This window comes from Papio anubis, chromosome 13, assembly GCF_008728515.1.
Source record: "Papio anubis isolate 15944 chromosome 13, Panubis1.0, whole genome shotgun sequence".
NCBI classification, from domain to species: domain Eukaryota; kingdom Metazoa; phylum Chordata; class Mammalia; order Primates; family Cercopithecidae; genus Papio; species Papio anubis.
The window spans coordinates 41,457,157-41,473,163 of record NC_044988.1 but is presented as its reverse complement, the minus strand read 5'-3'; the positions used below and the strand labels follow the sequence as shown (position 1 = coordinate 41,473,163).

Below are 16,007 nucleotides of genomic sequence, written 5' to 3'. Positions count from 1 at the left end.
AACATTTTACATTAGTTTAGTACATTTGTCACAGTTTATGAGCCAATATTGATACATTATTATTAACTGAAGTTTATCCTATATTCATATTTCCTCAAATTTTTACCTGTCCTATTTGTCTGTTGCAAGAGTCCACCCAGGATATCATATTACATTTTGTTTGCCTTAGGCTCCTCTTAGGAAGTTTCAAGAAATTCTTAAAATATCTACATATCTATATCTATTGATATATCTTATATACATATATAATTCTGATGTCTGTATATATACATATATGTATATATGATGTGTGCATTGTTATGTATATATAGCTCATTCGTATGTGTATATGTATTGATTATGTGTGTATATATAGATTATTGCATATACATACATATCTAATGTATGTGTGTATATATAATGTATATATGTATACATGCATATATGTGTATGCATGTATATAATAAATATAAATACAATGTATATATACATCATAATAAATATATGTATATATGTAATATTATATAATGTTATATATCACATATATACATAATACATATATAATATTTATATATGTATAATGCTTATATGTATAATACATATATACATTAAGTAATGTATATAATACACACAATATAGTGTATATATAATAAATAAAATGTAATATAATAAATCTAATAATATATAACATACATATGTACACATACATACATGTGGAATATGTGTGTGTGTGTGTATATATATATTCATGTGTATGGCTCTGGCTTATGGCTTAAGTTTCACAACAACCATATAGAATTGAGGCCCATTTTACACTTGAGGAAACTGTAAAATAGTAAATATCAGAATACATCATAAATAAAAGTTATTTTCAACATCATCTTACCTTGGGTAAGTGTTTGTATTTCTTTTTTTTTTTTTTTTTTTTTTTTTTTTTTTCTGGGTTTTTCCCTTTTTCTCCCCACTTGGTTTATTTAGAGCGAGTTTTCGAGCACACCGCTTGATCCCCCACCCAGGTTCGCGCCATTCTCCTGCCTCAGCCTCCCGAGTAGCTGGGACTACAGGCGCCCGCCACCTCGCCCGGCTAGTTTTTTGTATTTTTTTAGTAGAGACGGGATTTCACCGTGTCAGCCAGGATGGTCTCGATCTCCTGACCTCGTGATCCGCCCGTCTCGGCCTCCCAAAGTGCTGGGATTACAGGCTTGAGCCACCGCGCCCGGCCAAGTGTTTGTATTTCATTTGCCCACTAAGAGGAACAAAGCATTCTCATATCCAGTATTCCTACACTTTTGTTTTTCCTAGAATCTATAAATATATAATTGGAGAAGAAGCTGTCATGATTTACAAACTAAAGGCTCTCTAGTATCTACAGGAATCTTCTACAATTGCAGATGTGTGTACACAGTATTATCATGTAAAGTATTTTCAAATTATTTGTAGCTGTTAATCAGTCCTGGCACTTGGAGGAGATTTACATGTTTTGAAAAGTACTGCAAGTGCACCAACTTGTGGAAATAATATCTGTCAACATTTTCATTTGCTGTCCTGGCCAGATATTGGATCCTACAGAATTTGCCACTAAGAGTGCCTTTAATGAACATACTGTATATATTTGACAGCTGAGTAAAAAGAGAAGCTGGAGCAAATGGAGAATTACCATACAAAACTGGACTGTCAGTTCCAATTTAGATCCTTCTACTCCTGGTTACTCAGGGTTAAGCAGGTCCACCTCAGAGCTGCTGCTACAGACGAGCAATTCCAGGAGTGGTAAGTAGCTTGGTCATGCCATTTCCAAGATATCTTTCTTTTGCTGCTGATGTGGCATGGCTCACTTCCCACAGCCAAGTTTATCTCTGTAGAAAGGCATCAATACAATTTAGTGTCATAGGCAATTTGTATTGGATCAGTTGCATTCTGGCTTATTAGAGCAGAATTTTGACATTATTATGAAACACATCGTAAAAGTTATAAAAAAAAAAATCCTGTCTGAAGACATAAAATAATTTGACATTTCACTCTGTTTGCTAGAAGAGGCCAAATTATAGATTTTCTTTTTAATGTTGAAGAGTTGATTCACTTCTCATTAATTAAATGTCCAGCGTCTTTGGAATTAAGCTGTCAGGTTTTATAAATGGAGCAAAAGGCATTCTAATTTCTCATTCTGAGTATCTTGGAATTTAAATTACACCTCTGGGAGAAGAAGAGAGCATTGCAATTGTGGTTTGACTATTTGGACATCACTGCAGAAATGAGAGAAGAATGTATTCCTATTACTTTGAGATAAATAATAATGAATTGGGTATTGGCAGCATGGCATCTCTCAGAGCAGTGCAGTGAACTCGTATGCTGTACCTGGTCAGTGAAGTGAGTAGAGAGAATTTGCACATACCCTTTAGATGATTTTATGTTATAAATTTATTAAGTGACCCAGAACACAATGTATCTTCATAGAAAATTACAGTTAAAACTGAGACCTTCTTAGTCTCCAAAACCTCATGGCAAACTACTGCAGATGTACTAGAATTGCATCCCCAAATTGAATCAAGCTAGCAAGCATTTAGCAACTACGCAATATATACATAATCATATACTGAGCACAAAGAAGGAAGAAATAGAAATGTGTTGATTACCAAGGGAACTTTAAAATATACCAAGCGCCCAGGAATGTGATGTACAGAGATGTCAATTAAAGGCAGCATGAAAACAAAAGAATTAGAAAGTATGTCAGAATCTGTGTTATGTAAAATGTAGAATTTTAAATAGGCCTTGAAGAAAACGTAGGAGCCAAATTATTAGAAAGAAGAGAAAAAGGGAAATTTCCCACGAGATTATCCAATATTAACGGAATTTCCAAAACTCCCTAATAGCAACAAGTTCTTGGAGGGAATGTAAGAAGTGAGACATAGATAGATAGATAGATAGATAGATAGATAGATAGATAGATTGATTGATAGATAGATATCCCATGCCATACCTGCTGAATCAAGAAAGTCACTGGATGGTGAGAGTGGGGTAGGGAATCTATGTTTTTAACAAAAACATAAGTAAACAACCCCCAAACCATTGATCTACTTTTCCACTTTTAGTTTTCTTTTATAGATAGTGTCCAAAAGACTCATGTACATATTCTTCATGAACCTTATTCTGGCAGTTACTCCTATTTTTTCTTGAATGCACAAAATATCAGCTTTTATTTACCACTTTACTTATGTTCTTTTCGAGGCCAGGAAAGGTTTCCATGTTGCCAATTCTAATGCAATTATAAGATTTCATCAGTGAGTGACCAGATGTCCTGGCTGACCTGGGACTGATAGTTTTTCTGGACACAGGGTGCCAGTAGTGAAACCAGGAAAGTTTCAGTAAAATGGGACAGTCAGTCAACTCCTCCATTTTAAACTGCTTTCTTAACTTGCTTTAAGGAACCCAGAAGTCATATTCTTTTTCCTGCATCATAGCCCACTGTTTGGTGGATTCCACTTTTGTGATCTCATTTTCTTTTATCCCACACCTCAGTCACTCGGCTCATGCCATGCTGGTCTCCATGCTGTGTCTGGACCACTACAACTAATACTGTTAGAGTATTTGCATTTTTTCTTTACTTTGGTCTCTAATGCTCTAAAGCTGTGCCTGCAGATATCTGCTTGACCCTCTGTGTCACTTCATTCACATCTCTGCAGGAGTGTCACCTTAACACAGCTATTGTCTATAACTACACTGTAATATTGCACAAACTTACATATATCACACTGTCTCTATTGCTTTGTTTCTATTTTTAATGAACTTTATCAATATCTAAATTCATTATAAATATATAAACATATTCAACATGTTAATATATTTAATATAAATAAATATAGTAACATTAACGTAATGATTTTATGCTTTCTCCAACAGAATGAAAAATACTGCTTTCCCTCTTTATCACTGTATCTATGTCACTTATGATAGTGTAAAGCATGTAGTTGAAGTTCAACAGTATTTGGTGAATGAATAAATAAAGATGGCAATGTCACTGACATTACAAAAGTCAATACCAAGTAAGGTGGTGAACGAGAACTCAATTGTAGATGCTCCTGATTTCAGAGTCTTGGTATTGAAGCACTGCATCACTATGCCTTCTTTCAATCTATAGAATAACTGCAAGTGATGGAGGGAGTGGCTGGCTAATATTGGCCAAGTTGGTTATTTGAAGATTGATCATAAAAGGCAGAGATGCTAGGTCACATGGCAACTCATGTATAACTTTTTGAGAAACTTTCAAACTGTTTCACAAATGACAATACTATTTTACATTTCCACTGGCAAAGTACAAGGTTCAAATTATTCTTCATCCTTGCCAACACATTATGTTCAGTGAAAGAATCCACACACTAACAGTCATGTACTGTATAATTCCATTTAAGTCAAATGTCCAGAATATAACAATTTTGGAGACAGAAAATAGATTAATGATTACCAAGTGTTGAGAAATGAAGGCAATAAGGTATTACTGCTATGGAGATGGGGTCTCTTTATGGGAATCTCATTTTTCTCTAGAAAAATGTTCTGGAATTAGATAGTGGTGATGGCTGCACAACCTTGTGAATATACTAAAAGCTGCTGAAGTGTATACTTGAGTTTTATGGTGAATTATGTGAGGATTATATATTTAAAAGTGCAAAACATGACTGGAGGTTATCAAGTAATTGAAATAATTCAATACATTGTGTGCTGTCATTGGGCATTTCTAATTGTGTTTACTGAATGTAATGTCCCCCAAAATATACTTTTGTCTTTTATTTCAACTGATGCATCCCAAATGGCTTGTAGGCATGCTCTTGATATTTTCATATTGATATTGTATCCAACAATTTTCTTGAAACTTTTTATTAGTTTGAATATTGTCTTTATATATTTTAATGTTCTTTAATATTGATATGCACATTGTCTACAAATATTTTTATTTATAGTGTACTTGTATGTACTTTTTTAATTTTAATTTTTAAAATTTACGACATATTATACTTTTAAGTTAGGTATATGTGTATAATGCAGTAGGTTTGCCATATGCATTTTGTGCTACAAGTTGGTGGTGCACCCATCAACCTGCTTTCTCTGTCATTTTACATCAGGTATAACTCCCAGTGCAATCCTCTCCCTCCTCTCCCATGATAGGCCCTGCCAGTGATGTTCCCTCCTGAAAGTCCCAAGATCCTATTGTCTAGTTCCCACCTATGAGGAACATGGTGTTTGGTTTTCTCTGTTCCTTGATAGTTTGCTAAGAATGATGGCTTCCAGCCAGACCCAGCAACCTACAGCTGGCTGCAAACCAATCCCTTTTATGGCTGCATAGTATTCCATGGTGAGTATGCTATATTTTTCTTAATCTAGTCTAGTTACTGATGGATAATACGGTTGATTCTAAGTCTTTTGTTATTAGGAATAGGTGTAAGCAAATAAACATACGCGTATGTGTCTCTTTATATGCGCGACTATAATCCTTTGGGTATATCCCCGCAATGGGATGGCCGGTCATGGTACACTAGTTTAGATCCTTTGAGGAATCGCCTTTAGCAACACCGTTTCCAGTATAATGGTTGAACTATTTCATAATCCTGACCAACAGTGTAAAAGTGTTCCTATTTCTCCACATCCTCCAGCACCTGTTGTTTCCTGACTTTTAATGATCGGCCATTCTAACTGGTGGAGATGGTATCTCATTGTGGTTTGATTTGCATTTTCTGATGCACAGTGATGATGTGAGCATTTTTTCATGGTCTGTTGGCTGTATGAATGTCTCTTTGAGAAATGTCTGTTCATATCCTGCCTACTTTTTTGATGGTGGGGGTTGTTTGTTTTTTTCTTGTAAATTTGTCCTGAGTCTCCCTTTGCAGGTCTCCTGGATAATAGCCCCTGTCAGGATGAGAGGACGGTGTGCACCCTCCCATCCCAGGCTGCCTGTTCACTCTGATGGTGAAGGCCTCTTTGCTGTGCAGAAGCTTTTAGTGCTTTCAATTTAGATCCCATTTGTCAATTTTGGCTTTTGGTTGGCTGTTGCTTTTTGCAAGTCAGATGAAGTTCTTTGCCCATGCCTATGTCCCTAAATGGAAAAATGCACCTAGGTTTTCTCTAGGATTTTGTATGGTATTAGGGTCTAATATTTTAAGTCTCTAATCCATCTTGAATGAATTTCGTATGTAAGGAGTAAGGGAAAGGATCCACTTTCAGCTTTCTCACTTATGTAATATTAGCCTAATCTTCCCACCATTTGTCAAATAGGAATCCTTTCTTTCCCCATTTCTTGTTTCTCTCTAGGTTTTCTGTAAAGATCAGATGGCTGTAGGATGTGTGGCATTATTTGAGGACTCTGTTCTGTCTGCACTTGGTCTATATCTCTGTTTTGGTACTCAGTACCATGCTGTTTTAAGCAATGTGTAGCCTCTATAGTATAGTTTGAAGTAGCTGGATACTCCCAGCTTCTTTGCCCTTTTGACTTTAGGACTGTCTTTGGAGATGTGGGCTCTTTTTGGTTCCATATGAACTTAGAAGCAGTTTCTTTTCCACCTCCTGTGAAGAAACTCATTGCAGCTTGATGGGATGGCATTGAATCTGTGTAAATTGACGCCTTCGCAAAAAAAGGCTGGCCTCTTACCGGACATTGGATTTTCCTATCCATGAGCATGGTGGCTGCTCCTTCCATTTGTTTGTGTCCCTTTTATTTCACTCACATATGTTTTAGTTCTCCTTTGAAGAGGTCCTTTTTACATCCCTTTGTCAGTTGATTTCTTCTAGGTATTTGTTAGATTCTTTAGCGAATAGAACAGTTCCATTCTGGATTTTAGCCCCTGTTTGTCCAGCACAGGTGAGAACGCTTCTAGATTGCTGGGCGCGGTGGTTTGGCCTGTAATCCCAGCACTTTGGTGCCGAGGCGGGTGGATTGTGGAGGTCGTGAGATCTGGTGAACACCCCGTGCTTTCGCCCGCAATCCCTCGCCTCTACATAAAATATTTGCCGGGCGCGGTGGCGGGATGCCTGTAGTCCTGTTACTCGGGAGGCTGAGGCAGGAGAATGGGCGGAACCTGAGGAGCTTGCAGTGACATGCTGGCAGGCGCGTGTCGGTGATCACGCCACTTCGCACTCCAGAATGGGCGACAGAGCCAGACTCCGCCCCAAAAAAAAAAAAAAAAAAAAAAAGAATGCTTGTGATTTTGCATAATAATTTTGTATCCTGAGATTTTACTAGCTGTATCAGCTTGGTTAGGAGATCTTTGGGCCAGGAGCAATGGGCTTTCTAAATATAAGCAATCAAGGCCATCTGCAAAGAGGGACAATTTGACTTCTTTCCTAACTGAATACACTTGATTTTCTCTGCCTGATTGCCCCAGCCTGTGAACTTCCAACACTATGTTGGAATAGGAGTGGTGGAGAGGGCATCCCTGTCTGTGCCAGAAAGGTTCATGAATTTTTCCAGCTTTTGGCCTATTCAGTGATATTGGCTGTGGGCTTGGCTGGCAAATAGCTTCATTATTTTGAGGACGCTCCACTACCACTTAATTTATTGAGCTGCTTTTAGTACGAAGGGCTGTTGAATTTGTCTTTCCTGCACCTACTGAGATAACTGCGGTTCTTGGCTCCTGGTCTGGGTTTCTATAGCGCCGACTATGCTTCATTGATTTGGCGAATGCTGAACCAGCCCTGGCAATCCTGCGGACAGCTTCCACTGGATCAAGTGTAGGATAAGCTTTTTGATGTGCTATTAAATCCGGTTTGCCAGTATTTTATTGAGACTTTTACTGATGCCCACCACTAGGATATTGGTCTAAAATTCTCTTTTTGTTGTGGCTCCTCAGCCAGCCAGTACTGATGATGTTGGCCTCTATAAAATGAGTTAGGAGGATTCCTCTTTTTCGTATTGATTGGAACAGCCTGTAATGTTCACCAACCTCCCTGAAATCTCCTGGCAGAATCTGGAAAAATGTGAACCATCCGGGTCCCGTGGACTCTTTGCCAGCAGGCTACTAATTATTGGCTTCTAATTTCTAGAGCCATTATCTATATCTAGGGATGCAATCTCTTCCTGGTTTAGTATTCTTGAAGAGTGTAAGGTCCAGGAAATTATCCATTTCTTCTGATTTCCAGTTTATTTGTATGAGGTATTTTGTAGACTCTTCTGATGGTAGTTTGTATTTCTGTGGGGTCGGTGGTGATATCCCTTTATCATTTTTAATTGCGTCAGATTTTGATTCTTCTTCTCTTTCTTCTTGTATTAGTCTCTGCCTAGTGGTCTGCCTGGTTTGTTGATTCTTTCAAAAACCAACCCCTGATTCACTGGATTTTGGAGGGTTTTTGTTAGTTCTATCTCCCTTCTGCCCTACATTTTGATCTTTAGTTAGTTTCTGCCTCTTGCTAGCTTTCTCTCTCAAAATGTGTTTGCTCTGTTTCTAGTTCTTTATCTGTGATGTTAGAGTGTCAATTTTAGCTCTTTCCTGCTTTCTCTTGTGGGCATTTAGTGCTATAAATTTCCCCATACAATTGCTTAAAATGTCCCAGAGGATTCTGGTATGTTGTATCTTTGTTCTGATTGGTTTCAAAGAACATCTTTATTTCCTGCCTTCATTCTGTTATGTACCTAGAAATATTCAGGAGCAAGTTGTTCAGTTTCATGTAGTTGAGCGGTTTTGATTTGAGTTTCTTAGTCCTGAGTTCTAGTTCTGATTGCACTGCAGGGTCTGAGAGAGGAAGTTTGTTATAATTTCTATGCTCTTGTACATTTGTTGAGAGGAGTGCTTTACTTCCACCACATGGCCACAATTTTGGAGGCAAGCGCCGATGTGGTGCTGAGAAGAATGTATATTCTAAGCTGGATTTTGGGGTGGAGAGTCTTATAGATGTCTATTAGGTCTGCTTGGCTGGAGATGAGCCCACCCCTGGAGCATCCTTGCACTTCTGTCTCATTGATCTGCCTAGTTGACAGGAGGCAGTGCTCTCTCTCCCCCCACATATTGTATGGGAGTCTAAGTCTCTTTTGTGGTGCCCCTATGACTTGCTTTATGAATCTGTGCTCTGTATTGGTGTATATATTTAGAGAGTTAGCTCTTCCTGTTGAATTGACTTTACTATTATGTAAATGCCTTTCTTTAATTCTTTTTGATCTTTGATGGTTTAAAGTCTGTTTCCATTAATAGAGACTAGTATTGCAACCTCTGCTTTTTTTGTTCTCATTTGCTTGTAAATCTTCTCCATCCCTTTTATTTTGAGGCTGGTGTATGTCTCTGTGTGTGAGATGGGTCTCTGAATACAGCAGACTGATGGGTCTTGACTCCTTTTATCCAGTTCTAAGGTCTATGTCTTTTAATTGGAGCATTTAGGCCCATTTATATTTATTAAGATTGTTATGTGAACTGATCCTGCCACAAGGATATTAACTGGTTATTTTCCTGCTATTGATGCAGTTTCTCTCCTAGCCCTCATGGTCTTTACATTTTGGCATGTTTTGCAATGGCTGGCACCGTTGTCTTTCCCATGTTTAGTGCTTCCTTCAGGATCTCGTACCTAGTGTATGGGAATTCTAAGCATTTGTTATCTTGTAAAGCATATTTTATTTCTCCACTTATGAAGTTCTAGTTTTGGCTGATATGAAATTCCTGGGTTTAAAATTCTTTTCCTTTAAGAATGTTGAATATTGGCTCCCCACTCTCTGGGCTTCTGTGTAGAGTTTCATGAGATTCGCTGTTAGTCTGCTGGGCTTCCCTTTGTGTAACTCTGACCTTCTGGCTGCCTTTTAAGATTTTTTCCCTTCATTTCAATCTCTAGAATTTGGTAATTATGTGGTTCTTGTGCTGTTTCTCCTGAGGAGCATCTTGCATGCCTCTCTCTAGCTCGGATTTAAATGCTGGCCTGCCCTACTAGGCTGGGGAAGTTCTCCTGGATGATATCCCGGAAGAGTGCTTCCCACTTGGTTCCATCACTTTCTCCCTCACTCTCAGGCACCCAATCATCAGATGGAGATTTGGTCTTTACATAATCCCATACTTTGCAAGTTTTGTTCATTCTCTTCTTCCTTTTCCTTTGGTTCCTCCGCTTCCACTCTGCCCCACACCGATCCCCACCTGTCTCTTCCAGTTGATCAAGCCAGCATTGAAGCTTGTGGAATTTGTCACGTATTTCTCGTGGCCAATGTTTCACTTCTCTTCATTCCCGTTTCATGACCTCTCCTGCAATTTCACTACTCCAGCCACCACCCCTTCCACCTTTCACAAGATTTGTTTCTTTGCGCTTGCATTTAATCTCCCTTTTAGTTTCCAGAAATTCTGATGGACTGAAGCTCTCTTTTCTCTCATCTCACAAAGCTATTCTCCGTCCAGCTTCTTTGATCCATTGTTACATGAGCTGCGCCCTTTGGCTGGGATGCCTCTATTTTAACTTCCAGCTTTCTGTCCTGTTCCCCATCTTGTGGTTTTATCTGCCTCTGGCTTTTGATTGGATATGGATGCAAATGGATGGGTTTTGGCAGTGTCCTTCCTGTTTGATAGTTTTCCTTCCAACAGCCAGACCCCAGCTGCAGGCTGGTCTGAGATTACGGAGGTCCACCCAGACCCTGTTTGCCTGGGTACTCAGCAGCAGAGCTTGCAGAAGATAGAATATTTCTGAACAGCAAGTGTGATCTGTCTGATTCTGCTTTGTAGCTTCCTCCTTAGGGGTGTACTCCCACCCCGTGAGGTGTGGGTGTCAGACTGCCCCTAGTGGGGATGCCCTCAGCTAGGCTACCCAGGGTCAGGGACCCACTTGAGCAGGAGTCTGTCCCTTCCTTGATCTCAACCTCCGCTGCGGCTGGGAGATCCACTGCTCTCTTCAAAGCCATCAGACAGAGTCGGGCCATGCCCGCAGAGGTTTTACTTGTTATTGTTTACTGTGCCCTGTCCCCAGAGGTGAGCCTTACAGAGACAGGCAGGTTTCTGAGCTGGCCGGAGCTCCACTCCAGTTCATTTCCCCAGCAGCTTTGTTTCATCATACTTGGGCCTCGGCAATGGTGTGGGTGCCCTCCCAGCCTCGCTGCTGCCTTTGCCGTAGATCTCTCAGGATTGCCAGATAGCAATGAGGGAGGCCTGCGGGTGTGGGACCTCCTCCCGCCAGGTGTGTGGGATATATCTCCTGGTGCGCCTGTTCTGCTTTAAAAGCACAGCATTGGGGTGAGCTACCCGATTTTCCAGGTGTGTCTCAGTCTGGCCAGAAAAAGGGATCTTCCCCAGGCTTCCTCCCAGGTGAGAGGCGATGCCTCACCCTGTTTCAGCCTCGCTGGTCGGCTGCAGCAGCTGACTCAGTGCGCACCGATCATCGGTCCGCACTCCCAGTGAGATGAACCCAGCACCTCAGCTGAAAATGCAGAAATCACTGGCTCCTGTGTCGCTGAGGCTTGGAGTTGAGAGACTTGAGCTGTTCCTGAGTTCAGGGCTATCTTGCTCCTTCAAGGCTTCTTTATTTCTCTTTTTTGTCTTATTTTAATCAGTAGAATCTCAAGTAAATATTGATTTTGAACTTTGGTATCATATAATCATATAACATTATGGATTTTAAAGAGGGTATTTTAATATTTCACTTTTAGGTATTGTGTGTGTTTTAGGTTTTTACTAGTTTTTTATTTGGTTTTGGTAATTTCTGTAACTACCTTGCTGACTGTTTATGTTTTCTGATGAGTTTATCTTTATATCAGTTATGGTTTTTGTATTCAAATATAAATTTACAAAGATGTTCAACTAGAAGTAGCAGCAATCAGAGGCTCCCATCACAAAGAACCGTAACAGAGTGCAAATCCTGCACTGGCTACCAAGGTATCCAGGTTCTGTCATCGGAGCTGACTAGGCAACCAGCATGACCCATGGAGAGGAAGGAAGAGCATTGTGGTGCAGCAGCCCACCGGAGAGCCACGTGGGGCAGGGGAGTTCCCGCCCCACAACCAAGGGAGGCGGTGAGCGAGCATGCCACCCAGCCTGGGAAACCATGCTTTTTCTATGGAACTGTGCAACCCACAAATTAGGTTTTACTTGTGAGCTGGTGCCACTGGGGTCTAGGGTCCCAGCTATGGAGTCATGCAGATTCTCAACAATCACTCAGCTACAATCTGCTTAAGCCTGCTGAGCTCCTGTAGGGAGGGGCAGCCAGTACCACAGCTGTGGCTACCTGCTGTTTAAGCTATTAGAGCTCCTTGAGAGAGAGGCAGAAACCAACACTGGGACTGATAGCTGCCTAACACACTAAGCTGCCAGGGCGGGGGAAGGGCGGCAGCCATCTCCATAGCTCCAAGCTGAGCTTTTCCCCTGCTGGAGCGAGGGAGGCTGGACAGCTTGTTCCCAAGAGGTATCCCCCTCAGTACAACACACTGGCTGTGACAGACTGTAGCTAGAGTGCCTCTTGAGGCCTGACCCTGACTCATCCCTCCTCACTGGCCAGGTTCTCCTTGCAAGAACCCCAATAAGTTCAGCCAAAGGCTCAAGGACAAGACTGATCTCCCAGGGCCTGAGTCCCTAGGGGAGGGTCGGCCACAGTCTCCACCAACCAGCAGACTTAGTCTTTCCTCCCGCTAGTTCTGAGGAATCTGGGGAGCCCAGACAAATGGGTTTCCCTAAAATGAAGCACACCCCTCCACCAAGGGAGAGTCAAACTGTTTCGTTAGGTGAGTCCTGCTCCCTGTGCCACCCAACTGGGTGAAACCCTCCAATAGGGTTATCAGACACCCTATATAGGAGCATTCCTACTGGCATCAGGTTGATGTCCTTCAAGGTCATAGATCCCAAAGGAAAGAGCAGGCACCTATTTTTGCTATTCTGCAGTGACATCTGCAGAATTGAGTGACATCTCCGGGCATGGGAGTGAACCAGATTTAGGCAGCCTAAAGAAGAGGGACCTGACCATCGAAAGAAAAACAAACAAACAGAAAGCAACAACAACAGCATAGGTGAAAAAAAATCCCTACAAAAACCCCATCCAAGGGTCAGCAGCTTCAAAGATTGAAACTAGACAAACTCATGAAGACGAGAAAAAATCAACAAAAAAATGCTAAAACCCAAAAGGCCAGAGTGCCTTTTCTCCTCCAAATGATTGCAACACATTTCTAGCAAGGGCAAGAACTGGAAGGAGGATTAAGTAGATGAACTGACAGAAATAGGCTTCAGAAAGTGGGTAATAACAAACTCCACTGAGCTAAAGGAACACGTTCTAACCCAATGCAAAGAAGCTAAGAAACTTGATAAAAATTTACAGGAGCTGCTAACTAGAATAACCGGTTTAGAGAGGAACATAAATGACCTGATGGAGCTGAAAAACACAGCACAGAAACTGTGTAATACATACACAAGTATCAATAGCTAAATCGACCAAGCAGAAGAGAGGATATCAGAGTTTCAAGACCATCATGCTGAAATAAGGCATGCAGACAAGATTAGAGTAAAAAGAACAAAAAGGAATGAACAAAACCTCAGAGAAATATGGAACTATGAAAAAAGACCAAACCTATGATTGATTGGAGTACCTGAAAGAAATGGGGAGCATGAAACCAAGTTGGAAAACACACTTCAGGATATTATCCAAGAGAACTCCCCCAGCCTAGCAAGACAGGCCAACATGCAAATTCAGGAAATACAAAGAACACCACTAATATACCCCACAAGTAGATCAAACCCAAGACACATAATCATCAGTTTCTCCAAAGTCAAAATGAAAGAAAAAATGTTAAGGCAGCCAGAGAGAAAGGCCAGGTCACCTACAAAGGGAAGCCCATCAGACTAACAGCAGATCTCTCAGCAGAAACCCTACAAGCCAGAAGAGAGTGGGGGCCAATATTCAACATTCTTAAATAAAATCATTTTCAACCCAGAATTTCATATCCAGCCAAACTAAGCTTCATAAGCAAAGGAGAAATAAAATCCTTTCCAGACAAGCAAATGCTGAGGGATTTTGTCACCACCAGGCCTTCCTTGCAAGAGCTCCTGAAGGAAGCAGTAAATATGGAAAGGAAAAACCAATACCAGCCACTATAAAAACATACCAAAATATAAACACCAATGGTGCAAAAAAAAAACTTCATCAAGTAGTGTGCAAAATAACCAGATAGCATTATAATGAGAGGATCCAATTCACACATAACAATATTAACCTTAAATGTAAATGGGCTAAACAACCCAGTTAACAGACACAGACTGGCAAATTGGATAAAGATTCAAGACCCATTGGTGTGCTGTATTTAGGAGACCCATGTCACTTGCAAAGACACATATAGGCTCAAAATCAAGAGATGGAGGAAAATCTACCAAGTAAATAGAAAGAAAAAAAATCAGGAGTTGAAGTCCTACTCTTTGACAAAACAGACTTTAAACCAACAAAGATCAAAAAAGACAAAGACGGGCATTACAAAATGGTAAAGGAATCAATTCAACGAGAAGTGCTAACTATCCTAGATATATATGCACCCAGTACAGGAGCACCCAGGTTCATAAAACAAGTTCTTAGAGACCTACAAAGAGGCTTAGACTCCAACACAATAATAGTGAGAGACTTTAACAGCCATTGTCAATATTAGACAGATTGAGACAGAAAATTAACAAGGATATTCAGGACTTGAACGCAGCTCTGAATCAAGTGGACCTAAAAGACATCTACAGAACTCTCCACCCCAAATCAACAGAATATACATTCTTCCCGGTGCCACATGGCACGTATTCTAAGATTGACCACATAAGGAAGTAAGACACTTCTCAGTAAATGAGAAATAACTGAAGTCATAACAAACAGTCTCTCAGACCACTGTGCAATCAAATTAGAACTCAGGATTAAGAAACTCAGCCAAAACCACACACCTACATGGAAATTGAACAGCCTGGTCCTGAATGATTACTGGGTAAATAATGAAATTAAGGCAGAGATAAATGTTTTTTTAAACCAATGAAAACAAAGAGAAAACGTACCAGAATATCTGGGACACAGCTAAAGAAGTGTTAACAGGGAAATTCATAGCACTAAATGCCCACATCAGAAAATTAGAAAATTCTCAAATCGACATCCTAACATCACAATTAAAAGAGCTAGAGAAACAAGAGCAAACAAATCCAAAAGCTAGCAGAAGACAAGAAATACCTAAGATCAGAGCAGAACTGAAGGAGGTGGAGACATGAAAATCTCTTTAAAAAATCAGTGAATCCAGGAAATGGTTTTTTGAAAAAATTAACAAAATAGATAGACCACTAGCTAGACTAATAAAGAAGAAAAGAGAAGAATCAAATAGACACAATACAAAAAGGGCATATTACGACTGAACTCACAGAAATACAAACTACCATCAGAGAATACTGTAAACACTTCTACAAAAATAAACTAGAAAATCTAGAAGAATTGGATAAATACCTGCACACATACACCCTCCCAAGACTAAACCAGGAAGAAGTCAAATCTCTGAATAGATCAATAACAATTTCTGAAATTGAGGCAGTAATCAATAGTATATCAACCAAAAAAGCCCAGGACAAGATAGATTCACAGCCAAATTCTATGAGAAGTACAAAGAGGATCTGGTACCATTTCTTCTGAAAATATTACAAACAATTGAAAAGGAGAGACTCCTCCCTAACTCATTTTGTGAGGTCAGCATCATCCTGGTAACAAAACCTGGCAGAAACACCACAAAAAATGAAAACTTCACGCCAATATCCCTAATGACCATTGATGTGAAAGTTCTCTTTAAAATATTGGCAAACCAAATTCAGCAGCATACTGAAAAGCTTATCCACCATGATTACATCAGTTTCATTCCTGGGATGCAAGGCTGGTTCAACATATGCAAATCTATAAATGTAACCCATCACATGACAAAAAGCACATGATTATCTCAATAGATGCAGAAAAGGTTTCCAATAAAATTCAACATCCCTTCATGTTAAACATTCTCAATAAACTAGGTATTGATCAAACATGTCGCAAAATAATAAGAGCTATTTATGACAAACACACAGCCAATATCATACTGAATGGGCAAAAGCTGGAAACAGTCCCTTTGAAAACTG

The 16,007-nt window shown here is 40.0% G+C and overlaps 1 long non-coding RNA gene across 1 annotated transcript in view; it reads right to left on the bottom strand.

Moving 5' to 3' along the window:
* Nucleotides 1-1,114: 1,114 nt before the first annotated feature.
* LOC116270016 overlaps nucleotides 1,115-16,007 on the bottom strand; it is a 209,810-nt gene continuing 194,917 nt past the window's right edge. Inside the window, exon 3 of the long non-coding RNA XR_004177876.1 lies at nucleotides 1,115-1,832. This is a non-coding gene — a long non-coding RNA (uncharacterized LOC116270016). The remainder of the gene's footprint in view (nucleotides 1,833-16,007) is intronic.